Below are 9,562 nucleotides of genomic sequence, written 5' to 3'. Positions count from 1 at the left end.
GCAGCTTAAGGCTTGGCAAGTACCAGCATGGGAGACTGGCTGGGAATCCCAAGTTCCTTTGACATTTTTGAACCTGAAAATTGTGTTAGTTTCTATGTCAAAGATGGTAAAAGAAGGTTCAAATTGAACAGCTGCTGTCAACGGCCATTCTAAGCTGAATGTGCCTGCTCTCGTCAGATCGCAGCAGCAATGCAGCTTAAGGCTTGGCAAGTACCAGCATGGGAGACTGGCTGGGAATCCCAAGTTCCGTTGACCTTTTTGAACCTGAAAATTGTGTTAGTTTCTCTATGAGATAGTAAAAGAAGGTTCAAATTGAACAGCTGCTGTCAACGGCCATTCTAAGCTGAATGTGCCTGCTCTCGTCAGATCGCAGCAGCAATGCAGCTTAAGGCTTGGCAAGTACCAGCATGGGAGACTGGCTGGGAATCCCAAGTTCCGTTGACCTTTTTGAACCTGAATATTGTGTTAGTTTCTATGTCAAAGATGGTAAAAGAAGGTTCAAATTGAACAGCTGCTGTCAACGGCCATTCTAAGCTGAATGTGCCTGCTCTCGTCAGATCGCAGCAGCAATGCAGCTTAAGGCTTGGCAAGTACCAGCATGGGAGACTGGCTGGGAATCCCAAGTTCCGTTGACCTTTTTGAACCTGAAAATCGTGTTAGTTTCTATGTCAAAGATGGTAAAAGAAGGTTCAAATTGAACAGCTGCTGTCAACGGCCATTCTAACCTGAATGTGCCTGCTCTCGTCAGATCGCAGCAGCAATGCAGCTTAAGGCTTGGCAAGTACCAGCTTGGGAGACTGGCTGGGAATCCCAAGTTCCGTTGGCCTTTTTGAACCTGAAAATTGTGTTAGTTTCTCTATGAGATAGTAAAAGAAGGTTCAAATTGAACAGCTGCTGTCAACGGCCATTCTAAGCTGAATGTGCCTGCTCTCGTCAGATCGCAGCAGCAATGCAGCTTAAGGCTTGGCAAGTACCAGCATGGGAGACTGGCTGGGAATCCCAAGTTCCGTTGACCTTTTTGAACCTGAAAATTGTGTTAGTTTCTATGTCAAAGATGGTAAAAGAAGGTTCAAATTGAACAGCTGCTGTCAACGGCCATTCTAAGCTGAATGTGCCTGCTCTCGTCAGATCGCAGCAGCAATGCAGCTTAAGGCTTGGCAAGTACCAGCATGGGAGACTGGCTGGGAATCCCAAGTTCCGTTGGCCTTTTTGAACCTGAATTGTGTTAGTTTCTCTATGAGATAGTAAAAGAAGGTTCAAATTGAACAGCTGCTGTCAACAGCCATTCTAAGCTGAATGTGCCTGCTCTCGTCAGATCGCAGCAGCAATGCAGCTTAAGGCTTGGCAAGTACCAGCATGGGAGACTGGCTGGGAATCCCAAGTTCCGTTGACCTTTTTGAACCTGAAAATTGTGTTAGTTTCTCTATGAGATTGTAAAAGAAGGTTCAAATTGAACCGCTGCTGTCAACGGCCATTCTAAGCTGAATGTGCCTGCTCTCGTCAGATCGCAGCAGCAATGCAGCTTAAGGCTTGGCAAGTACCAGCATGGGAGACTGGCTGGGAATCCCAAGTTCCGTTGACCTTTTTGAACCTGAAAATTGTGTTAGTTTCTATGTCAAAGATGGTAAAAGAAGGTTCAAATTGAACAGCTGCTGTCAACGGCCATTCTAAGCTGAATGTGCCTGCTCTCGTCAGATCGCAGCAGCAATGCAGCTTAAGGCTTGGCAAGTACCAGCATGGGAGACTGGCTGGGAATCCCAAGTTCCGTTGACCTTTTTGAACATGAAAATTGTGTTAGTTTCTATGTCAAAGATGGTAAAAGAAGGTTCAAATTGAACAGCTGCTGTCAACGGCCATTCTAAGCTGAATGTGCCTGCTCTCGTCAGATCGCAGCAGCAATGCAGCTTAAGGCTTGGCAAGTACCAGCATGGGAGACTGGCTGGGAATCCCAAGTTCCGTTGGCCTTTTTGAACCTGAAAATTGTGTTAGTTTCTCTATGAGATAGTAAAAGAAGGTTCAAATTGAACAGCTGCTGTCAACGGCCATTCTAAGCTGAATGTGCCTGCTCTCGTCAGATCGCAGCAGCAATGCAGCTTAAGGCTTGGCAAGTACCAGCATGGGAGACTGGCTGGGAATCCCAAGTTCCGTTGACCTTTTTGAACCTGAAAATTGTGTTAGTTTCTCTATGAGATAGTAAAAGAAGGTTCAAATTGAACAGCTGCTGTCAACGGCCATTCTAAGCTGAATGTGCCTGCTCTCGTCAGATCGCAGCAGCAATGCAGCTTAAGGCTTGGCAAGTACCAGCATGGGAGACTGGCTGGGAATCCCAAGTTCCGTTGACCTTTTTGAACCTGAAAATTGTGTTAGTTTCTATGTCAAAGATGGTAAAAGAAGGTTCAAATTGAACAGCTGCTGTCAACGGCCATTCTAAGCTGAATGTGCCTGCTCTCATCAGATCGCAGCAGCAATGCAGCTTAAGGCTTGGCAAGTACCAGCATGGGAGACTGGCTGGGAATCCCAAGTTCCGTTGGCCTTTTTGAACCTGAATTGTGTTAGTTTCTCTATGAGATAGTAAAAGAAGGTTCAAATTGAACAGCTGCTGTCAACAGCCATTCTAAGCTGAATGTGCCTGCTCTCGTCAGATCGCAGCAGCAATGCAGCTTAAGGCTTGGCAAGTACCAGCATGGGAGACTGGCTGGGAATCCCAAGTTCCGTTGACCTTTTTGAACCTGAAAATTGTGTTAGTTTCTCTATGAGATTGTAAAAGAAGGTTCAAATTGAACCGCTGCTGTCAACGGCCATTCTAAGCTGAATGTGCCTGCTCTCGTCAGATCGCAGCAGCAATGCAGCTTAAGGCTTGGCAAGTACCAGCATGGGAGACTGGCTGGGAATCCCAAGTTCCGTTGACCTTTTTGAACCTGAAAATTGTGTTAGTTTCTATGTCAAAGATGGTAAAAGAAGGTTCAAATTGAACAGCTGCTGTCAACGGCCATTCTAAGCTGAATGTGCCTGCTCTCGTCAGATCGCAGCAGCAATGCAGCTTAAGGCTTGGCAAGTACCAGCATGGGAGACTGGCTGGGAATCCCAAGTTCCGTTGACCTTTTTGAACCTGAAAATTGTGTTAGTTTCTATGTCAAAGACGGTAAAAGAAGGTTCAAATTGAACAGCTGCTGTCAACGGCCATTCTAAGCTGAATGTGCCTGCTCTCGTCAGATCGCAGCAGCAATGCAGCTTAAGGCTTGGCAAGTACCAGCATGGGAGACTGGCTGGGAATCCCAAGTTCCGTTGGCCTTTTTGAACCTGAATTGTGTTAGTTTCTCTATGAGATAGTAAAAGAAGGTTCAAATTGAACAGCTGCTGTCAACAGCCATTCTAAGCTGAATGTGCCTGCTCTCGTCAGATCGCAGCAGCAATGCAGCTTAAGGCTTGGCAAGTACCAGCATGGGAGACTGGCTGGGAATCCCAAGTTCCGTTGACCTTTTTGAACCTGAAAATTGTGTTAGTTTCTATGTCAAAGATGGTAAAAGAAGGTTCAAATTGAACAGCTGCTGTCAACGGCCATTCTAAGCTGAATGTGCCTGCTCTCGTCAGATCGCAGCAGCAATGCAGCTTAAGGCTTGGCAAGTACCAGCATGGGAGACTGGCTGGGAATCCCAAGTTCCGTTGGCCTTTTTGAACCTGAAAATTGTGTTAGTTTCTCTATGAGATAGTAAAAGAAGGTTCAAATTGAACAGCTGCTGTCAACGGCCATTCTAAGCTGAATGTGCCTGCTCTCGTCAGATCGCAGCAGCAATGCAGCTTAAGGCTTGGCAAGTACCAGCATGGGAGACTGGCTGGGAATCCCAAGTTCCGTTGACCTTTTTGAACCTGAAAATTGTGTTAGTTTCTCTATGAGATAGTAAAAGAAGGTTCAAATTGAACAGCTGCTGTCAACGGCCATTCTAAGCTGAATGTGCCTGCTCTCGTCAGAATGCAGCTTAAGGCTTGGCAAGTACCAGCATGGGAGACTGGCTGGGAATCCCAAGTTCCGTTGACCTTTTTGAACCTGAAAATTGTGTTAGTTTCTATGTCAAAGATGGTAAAAGAAGGTTCAAATTGAACAGCTGCTGTCAACGGCCATTCTAAGCTGAATGTGCCTGCTCTCGTCAGATCGCAGCAGCAATGAAGCTTAAGGCTTGGCAAGTACCAGCATGGGAGACTGGCTGGGAATCCCAAGTTCCGTTGACCTTTTTGAACCTGAAAATTGTGTTAGTTTCTCTATGAGATAGTAAAAGAAGGTTCAAATTAAACCGCTGCTGTCAACGGCCATTCTAAGCTGAATGTGCCTGCTCTCGTCAGATCGCAGCAGCAATGCAGCTTAAGGCTTGGCAAGTACCAGCATGGGAGACTGGCTGGGAATCCCAAGTTCCGTTGACCTTTTTGAACCTGAAAATTGTGTTAGTTTCTATGTCAAAGATGGTAAAAGAAGGTTCAAATTGAACAGCTGCTGTCAACAGCCATTCTAAGCTGAATGTGCCTGCTCTCGTCAGATCGCCGCAGCAATGCAGCTTAAGGCTTGGCAAGTACCAGCATGGGAGACTGGCTGGGAATCCCAAGTTCCGTTGACCTTTTTGAACCTGAAAATTGTGTTAGTTTCTATGTCAAAGATGGTAAAAGAAGGTTCAAATTGAACAGCTGCTGTCAACGGCCATTCTAAGCTGAATGTGCCTGCTCTCGTCAGATCGCAGCAGCAATGCAGCTTAAGGCTTGGCAAGTACCAGCATGGGAGACTGGCTGGGAATCCCAAGTTCCGTTGACCTTTTTGAACCTGAAAATTGTGTTAGTTTCTATGTCAAAGATGGTAAAAGAAGGTTCAAATTGAACAGCTGCTGTCAACGGCCATTCTAAGCTGAATGTGCCTGCTCTCGTCAGATCGCAGCAGCAATGCAGCTTAAGGCTTGGCAAGTACCAGCATGGGAGACTGGCTGGGAATCCCAAGTTCCGTTGACCTTTTTGAACCTGAAAATTGTGTTAGTTTCTATGTCAAAGATGGTAAAAGAAGGTTCAAATTGAACAGCTGCTGTCAACGGCCATTCTAAGCTGAATGTGCCTGCTCTCTTCATATCGCAGCAGCAATGCAGCTTAAGGCTTGGCAAGTACCAGCATGGGAGACTGGCTGGGAATCCTAAGTTCTGTTGACCTTTTTGAACCTTAAAATTGTGTTAGTTTCTCTATGAGATAGTAAAAGAAGGTTCAAATTGAACAGCTGCTGTCAACGGCCATTCTAAGCTGAATGTGCCTGCTCTCGTCAGATCGCAGCAGCAATGCAGCTTAAGGCTTGGCAAGTACCAGCATGGGAGACTGGCTGGGAATCCCGAGTTCCGTTGACCTTTTTGAACATGAAAATTGTGTTAGTTTCTATGTCAAAGATGGTAAAAGAAGGTTCAAATTGAACAGCTGCTGTCAACAGCCATTCTAAGCTGAATGTGCCTGCTCTCGTCAGATCGCAGCAGCAATGCAGCTTAAGGCTTGGCAAGTACCAGCATGGGAGACTGGCTGGGAATCCCAAGTTCCGTTGACCTTTTTGAACCTGAAAATTGTGTTAGTTTCTATGTCAAAGATGGTAAAAGAAGGTTCAAATTGAACAGCTGCTGTCAACGGCCATTCTAAGCTGAATGTGCCTGCTCTCGTCAGATCGCAGCAGCAATGCAGCTTAAGGCTTGGCAAGTACCAGCATGGGAGACTGGCTGGGAATCCCAAGTTCCGTTGGCCTTTTTGAACCTGAAAATTGTGTTAGTTTCTATGTCAAAGATGGTAAAAGAAGGTTCAAATTGAACAGCTGCTGTCAACGGCCATTCTAAGCTGAATGTGCCTGCTCTCATCAGATCGCAGCAGCAATGCAGCTTAAGGCTTGGCAAGTACCAGCATGGGAGACTGGCTGGGAATCCCAAGTTCCGTTGACCTTTTTGAACCTGAAAATTGTGTTAGTTTCTCTATGAGATAGTAAAAGAAGGTTCAAATTGAACAGCTGCTGTCAACAGCCATTCTAAGCTGAATGTGCCTGCTCTCGTCAGATCGCAGCAGCAATGCAGCTTAAGGCTTGGCAAGTACCAGCATGGGAGACTGGCTGGGAATCCCAAGTTCCGTTGACCTTTTTGAACCTGAAAATTGTGTTAGTTTCTATGTCAAAGATGGTAAAAGAAGGTTCAAATTGAACAGCTGCTGTCAACAGCCATTCTAAGCTGAATGTGCCTGCTCTCGTCAGATCGCAGCAGCAATGCAGCTTAAGGCCTGGCAAGTACCAGCATGGGAGACTGGCTGGGAATCCCAAGTTCCGTTGACCTTTTTGAACCTGAAAATTGTGTTAGTTTCTATGTCAAAGATGGTAAAAGAAGGTTCAAATTGAACAGCTGCTGTCAACGGCCATTCTAAGCTGAATGTGCCTGCTCTCGTCAGATCGCAGCAGCAATGCAGCTTAAGGCTTGGCAAGTACCAGCATGGGAGACTGGCTGGGAATCCTAAGATCCGTTGACCTTTTTGAACCTGAAAATTGTGTTAGTTTCTCTATGAGATAGTAAAAGAAGGTTCAAATTGAACAGCTGCTGTCAACGGCCATTCTAAGCTGAATGTGCCTGCTCTAGTCAGATCGCAGCAGCAATGCAGCTTAAGGCTTGGCAAGTACCAGCATGGGAGACTGGCTGGGAATCCCAAGTTCCGTTGGCCTTTTTGAACCTGAAAATTGTGTTAGTTTCTCTATGAGATAGTAAAAGAAGGTTCAAATTGAACAGCTGCTGTCAACAGCCATTCTAAGCTGAATGTGCCTGCTCTCGTCAGATCGCAGCAGCAATGCAGCTTAAGGCTTGGCAAGTACCAGCATGGGAGACTGGCTGGGAATCCCAAGTTCCGTTGACCTTTTTGAACCTGAAAATTGTGTTAGTTTCTATGTCAAAGATGGTAAAAGAAGGTTCAAATTGAACAGCTGCTGTCAACGGCCATTCTAAGCTGAATGTGCCTGCTCTCGTCAGATCGCAGCAGCAATGCAGCTTAAGGCTTGGCAAGTACCAGCATGGGAGACTGGCTGGGAATCCCAAGTTCCGTTGGCCTTTTTGAACCTGAAAATTGTGTTAGTTTCTCTATGAGATAGTAAAAGAAGGTTCAAATTGAACAGCTGCTGTCAACAGCCATTCTAAGCTGAATGTGCCTGCTCTCGTCAGATCGCAGCAGCAATGCAGCTTAAGGCTTGGCAAGTACCAGCATGGGAGACTGGCTGGGAATCCCAAGTTCCGTTGACCTTTTTGAACATGAAAATTGTGTTAGTTTCTCTATGAGATAGTAAAAGAAGGTTCAAATTGAACAGCTGCTGTCAACGGCCATTCTAAGCTGAATGTGCCTGCTCTCGTCAGATCGCAGCAGCAATGCAGCTTAAGGCTTGGCAAGTACCAGCATGGGAGACTGGCTGGGAAATCCAAGTTCCTTTGACATTTTTGAACCTGAAAATTGTGTTAGTTTCTATGTCAAAGATGGTAAAAGAAGGTTCAAATTGAACAGCTGCTGTCAACGGCCATTCTAAGCTGAATGTGCCTGCTCTCGTCAGATCGCAGCAGCAATGCAGCTTAAGGCTTGGCAAGTACCAGCATGGGAGACTGGCTGGGAATCCCAAGTTCCGTTGACCTTTTTGAACCTGAAAATTGTGTTAGTTTCTCTATGAGATAGTAAAAGAAGGTTCAAATTGAACAGCTGCTGTCAACGGCCATTCTAAGCTGAATGTGCCTGCTCTCGTCAGATCGCAGCAGCAATGCAGCTTAAGGCTTGGCAAGTACCAGCATGGGAGACTGGCTGGGAATCCCAAGTTCCGTTGACCTTTTTGAACCTGAAAATTGTGTTAGTTTCTATGTCAAAGATGGTAAAAGAAGGTTCAAATTTAACAGCTGCTGTCAACGGCCATTCTAAGCTGAATGTGCCTGCTCTCGTCAGATCGCAGCAGCAATGCAGCTTAAGGCTTGGCAAGTACCAGCATGGGAGACTGGCTGGGAATCCCAAGTTCCGTTGACCTTTTTGAACCTGAAAATTGTGTTAGTTTCTATGTCAAAGATGGTAAAAGAAGGTTCAAATTGAACAGCTGCTGTCAACGGCCATTCTAAGCTGAATGTGCCTGCTCTCGTCAGATCGCAGCAGCAATGCAGCTTAAGGCTTGGCAAGTACCAGCATGGGAGACTGGCTGGGAATCCCAAGTTCCGTTGGCCTTTTTGAACCTGAAAATTGTGTTAGTTTCTCTATGAGATAGTAAAAGAAGGTTCAAATTGAACAGCTGCTGTCAACGGCCATTCTAAGCTGAATGTGCCTGCTCTCGTCAGATCGCAGCAGCAATGCAGCTTAAGGCTTGGCAAGTACCAGCATGGGAGACTGGCTGGGAATCCCAAGTTCCGTTGACCTTTTTGATCCTGAAAATTGTGTTAGTTTCTCTATGAGATAGTAAAAGAAGGTTCAAATTGAACAGCTGCTGTCAACGGCCATTCTAAGCTGAATGTGCCTGCTCTCGTCAGAATGCAGCTTAAGGCTTGGCAAGTACCAGCATGGGAGACTGGCTGGGAATCCCAAGTTCCGTTGACCTTTTTGAACCTGAAAATTGTGTTAGTTTCTATGTCAAAGATGGTAAAAGAAGGTTCAAATTGAACAGCTGCTGTCAACGGCCATTCTAAGCTGAATGTGCCTGCTCTCGTCAGATCGCAGCAGCAATGCAGCTTAAGGCTTGGCAAGTACCAGCATGGGAGACTGGCTGGGAATCCCAAGTTCCGTTGACCTTTTTGAACCTGAAAATTGTGTTAGTTTCTCTATGAGATAGTAAAAGAAGGTTCAAATTGAATCGCTGCTGTCAACGGCCATTCTAAGCTGAATGTGCCTGCTCTCGTCAGATCGCAGCAGCAATGCAGCTTAAGGCTTGGCAAGTACCAGCATGGGAGACTGGCTGGGAATCCCAAGTTCCGTTGGCCTTTTTGAACCTGAAAATTGTGTTAGTTTCTCTATGAGATAGTAAAAGAAGGTTCAAATTGAACAGCTGCTGTCAACAGCCATTCTAAGCTGAATGTGCCTGCTCTCGTCAGATCGCAGCAGCAATGCAGCTTAAGGCTTGGCAAGTACCAGCATGGGAGACTGGCTGGGAATCCCAAGTTCCGTTGACCTTTTTGAACATGAAAATTGTGTTAGTTTCTCTATGAGATAGTAAAAGAAGGTTCAAATTGAACAGCTGCTGTCAACGGCCATTCTAAGCTGAATGTGCCTGCTCTCGTCAGATCGCAGCAGCAATGCAGCTTAAGGCTTGGCAAGTACCAGCATGGGAGACTGGCTGGGAAATCCAAGTTCCTTTGACATTTTTGAACCTGAAAATTGTGTTAGTTTCTATGTCAAAGATGGTAAAAGAAGGTTCAAATTGAACAGCTGCTGTCAACGGCCATTCTAAGCTGAATGTGCCTGCTCTCGTCAGATCGCAGCAGCAATGCAGCTTAAGGCTTGGCAAGTACCAGCATGGGAGACTGGCTGGGAATCCCAAGTTCCGTTGACCTTTTTGAACCTGAAAATTGTGTTA

At 45.9% G+C, this 9,562-nt stretch overlaps 45 pseudogenes; all 45 read left to right on the top strand.

Moving 5' to 3' along the window:
- Positions 1 to 136: 136 nt before the first annotated feature.
- On the top strand, positions 137 to 255 carry LOC140109697 (5S ribosomal RNA; annotated as a pseudogene).
- A 70-nt stretch (positions 256 to 325) lies between these two features.
- On the top strand, positions 326 to 444 carry LOC140109685 (5S ribosomal RNA; annotated as a pseudogene).
- A 72-nt stretch (positions 445 to 516) lies between these two features.
- On the top strand, positions 517 to 635 carry LOC140109672 (5S ribosomal RNA; annotated as a pseudogene).
- A 72-nt stretch (positions 636 to 707) lies between these two features.
- Positions 708 to 826, top strand: LOC140109702 (5S ribosomal RNA; annotated as a pseudogene).
- A 70-nt stretch (positions 827 to 896) lies between these two features.
- On the top strand, positions 897 to 1,015 carry LOC140109659 (5S ribosomal RNA; annotated as a pseudogene).
- A 72-nt stretch (positions 1,016 to 1,087) lies between these two features.
- LOC140110069 (5S ribosomal RNA) lies at positions 1,088 to 1,206 on the top strand (annotated as a pseudogene).
- A 68-nt stretch (positions 1,207 to 1,274) lies between these two features.
- Positions 1,275 to 1,393, top strand: LOC140110243 (5S ribosomal RNA; annotated as a pseudogene).
- Positions 1,394 to 1,463: 70 nt separating this feature from the next.
- LOC140109647 (5S ribosomal RNA) lies at positions 1,464 to 1,582 on the top strand (annotated as a pseudogene).
- Positions 1,583 to 1,654: 72 nt separating this feature from the next.
- LOC140109635 (5S ribosomal RNA) lies at positions 1,655 to 1,773 on the top strand (annotated as a pseudogene).
- Positions 1,774 to 1,845: 72 nt separating this feature from the next.
- On the top strand, positions 1,846 to 1,964 carry LOC140110068 (5S ribosomal RNA; annotated as a pseudogene).
- Positions 1,965 to 2,034: 70 nt separating this feature from the next.
- Positions 2,035 to 2,153, top strand: LOC140109623 (5S ribosomal RNA; annotated as a pseudogene).
- Positions 2,154 to 2,223: 70 nt separating this feature from the next.
- LOC140110258 (5S ribosomal RNA) lies at positions 2,224 to 2,342 on the top strand (annotated as a pseudogene).
- A 72-nt stretch (positions 2,343 to 2,414) lies between these two features.
- Positions 2,415 to 2,533, top strand: LOC140109957 (5S ribosomal RNA; annotated as a pseudogene).
- Positions 2,534 to 2,601: 68 nt separating this feature from the next.
- LOC140110241 (5S ribosomal RNA) lies at positions 2,602 to 2,720 on the top strand (annotated as a pseudogene).
- A 70-nt stretch (positions 2,721 to 2,790) lies between these two features.
- Positions 2,791 to 2,909, top strand: LOC140110246 (5S ribosomal RNA; annotated as a pseudogene).
- A 72-nt stretch (positions 2,910 to 2,981) lies between these two features.
- LOC140110234 (5S ribosomal RNA) lies at positions 2,982 to 3,100 on the top strand (annotated as a pseudogene).
- A 72-nt stretch (positions 3,101 to 3,172) lies between these two features.
- On the top strand, positions 3,173 to 3,291 carry LOC140110067 (5S ribosomal RNA; annotated as a pseudogene).
- A 68-nt stretch (positions 3,292 to 3,359) lies between these two features.
- LOC140110240 (5S ribosomal RNA) lies at positions 3,360 to 3,478 on the top strand (annotated as a pseudogene).
- Positions 3,479 to 3,550: 72 nt separating this feature from the next.
- On the top strand, positions 3,551 to 3,669 carry LOC140110066 (5S ribosomal RNA; annotated as a pseudogene).
- Positions 3,670 to 3,739: 70 nt separating this feature from the next.
- On the top strand, positions 3,740 to 3,858 carry LOC140110222 (5S ribosomal RNA; annotated as a pseudogene).
- Positions 3,859 to 4,108: 250 nt separating this feature from the next.
- Positions 4,109 to 4,227, top strand: LOC140110212 (5S ribosomal RNA; annotated as a pseudogene).
- Positions 4,228 to 4,297: 70 nt separating this feature from the next.
- LOC140110210 (5S ribosomal RNA) lies at positions 4,298 to 4,416 on the top strand (annotated as a pseudogene).
- A 72-nt stretch (positions 4,417 to 4,488) lies between these two features.
- Positions 4,489 to 4,607, top strand: LOC140109717 (5S ribosomal RNA; annotated as a pseudogene).
- Positions 4,608 to 4,679: 72 nt separating this feature from the next.
- Positions 4,680 to 4,798, top strand: LOC140110196 (5S ribosomal RNA; annotated as a pseudogene).
- Positions 4,799 to 4,870: 72 nt separating this feature from the next.
- LOC140110184 (5S ribosomal RNA) lies at positions 4,871 to 4,989 on the top strand (annotated as a pseudogene).
- A 261-nt stretch (positions 4,990 to 5,250) lies between these two features.
- Positions 5,251 to 5,369, top strand: LOC140110038 (5S ribosomal RNA; annotated as a pseudogene).
- A 72-nt stretch (positions 5,370 to 5,441) lies between these two features.
- On the top strand, positions 5,442 to 5,560 carry LOC140110239 (5S ribosomal RNA; annotated as a pseudogene).
- Positions 5,561 to 5,632: 72 nt separating this feature from the next.
- Positions 5,633 to 5,751, top strand: LOC140110064 (5S ribosomal RNA; annotated as a pseudogene).
- A 72-nt stretch (positions 5,752 to 5,823) lies between these two features.
- Positions 5,824 to 5,942, top strand: LOC140109835 (5S ribosomal RNA; annotated as a pseudogene).
- Positions 5,943 to 6,012: 70 nt separating this feature from the next.
- Positions 6,013 to 6,131, top strand: LOC140110238 (5S ribosomal RNA; annotated as a pseudogene).
- Positions 6,132 to 6,203: 72 nt separating this feature from the next.
- LOC140109714 (5S ribosomal RNA) lies at positions 6,204 to 6,322 on the top strand (annotated as a pseudogene).
- Positions 6,323 to 6,394: 72 nt separating this feature from the next.
- LOC140109677 (5S ribosomal RNA) lies at positions 6,395 to 6,513 on the top strand (annotated as a pseudogene).
- Positions 6,514 to 6,583: 70 nt separating this feature from the next.
- Positions 6,584 to 6,702, top strand: LOC140109683 (5S ribosomal RNA; annotated as a pseudogene).
- A 70-nt stretch (positions 6,703 to 6,772) lies between these two features.
- Positions 6,773 to 6,891, top strand: LOC140110237 (5S ribosomal RNA; annotated as a pseudogene).
- Positions 6,892 to 6,963: 72 nt separating this feature from the next.
- LOC140110063 (5S ribosomal RNA) lies at positions 6,964 to 7,082 on the top strand (annotated as a pseudogene).
- A 70-nt stretch (positions 7,083 to 7,152) lies between these two features.
- On the top strand, positions 7,153 to 7,271 carry LOC140110236 (5S ribosomal RNA; annotated as a pseudogene).
- A 261-nt stretch (positions 7,272 to 7,532) lies between these two features.
- Positions 7,533 to 7,651, top strand: LOC140110172 (5S ribosomal RNA; annotated as a pseudogene).
- Positions 7,652 to 7,721: 70 nt separating this feature from the next.
- On the top strand, positions 7,722 to 7,840 carry LOC140110159 (5S ribosomal RNA; annotated as a pseudogene).
- A 72-nt stretch (positions 7,841 to 7,912) lies between these two features.
- On the top strand, positions 7,913 to 8,031 carry LOC140110147 (5S ribosomal RNA; annotated as a pseudogene).
- A 72-nt stretch (positions 8,032 to 8,103) lies between these two features.
- Positions 8,104 to 8,222, top strand: LOC140110062 (5S ribosomal RNA; annotated as a pseudogene).
- Positions 8,223 to 8,292: 70 nt separating this feature from the next.
- Positions 8,293 to 8,411, top strand: LOC140110135 (5S ribosomal RNA; annotated as a pseudogene).
- Positions 8,412 to 8,661: 250 nt separating this feature from the next.
- LOC140110123 (5S ribosomal RNA) lies at positions 8,662 to 8,780 on the top strand (annotated as a pseudogene).
- A 70-nt stretch (positions 8,781 to 8,850) lies between these two features.
- On the top strand, positions 8,851 to 8,969 carry LOC140110060 (5S ribosomal RNA; annotated as a pseudogene).
- A 70-nt stretch (positions 8,970 to 9,039) lies between these two features.
- LOC140110235 (5S ribosomal RNA) lies at positions 9,040 to 9,158 on the top strand (annotated as a pseudogene).
- A 261-nt stretch (positions 9,159 to 9,419) lies between these two features.
- LOC140110111 (5S ribosomal RNA) lies at positions 9,420 to 9,538 on the top strand (annotated as a pseudogene).
- Positions 9,539 to 9,562: the final 24 nt, after the last annotated feature.

This window comes from Engystomops pustulosus, unplaced genomic scaffold (assembly GCF_040894005.1).
Source record: "Engystomops pustulosus unplaced genomic scaffold, aEngPut4.maternal MAT_SCAFFOLD_235, whole genome shotgun sequence".
Classification (NCBI taxonomy): Eukaryota; Metazoa; Chordata; class Amphibia; order Anura; family Leptodactylidae; genus Engystomops; species Engystomops pustulosus.
The sequence above is the reverse complement of the archived record's forward strand: the minus strand, read 5'-3'. Positions and strand labels throughout refer to the sequence as shown.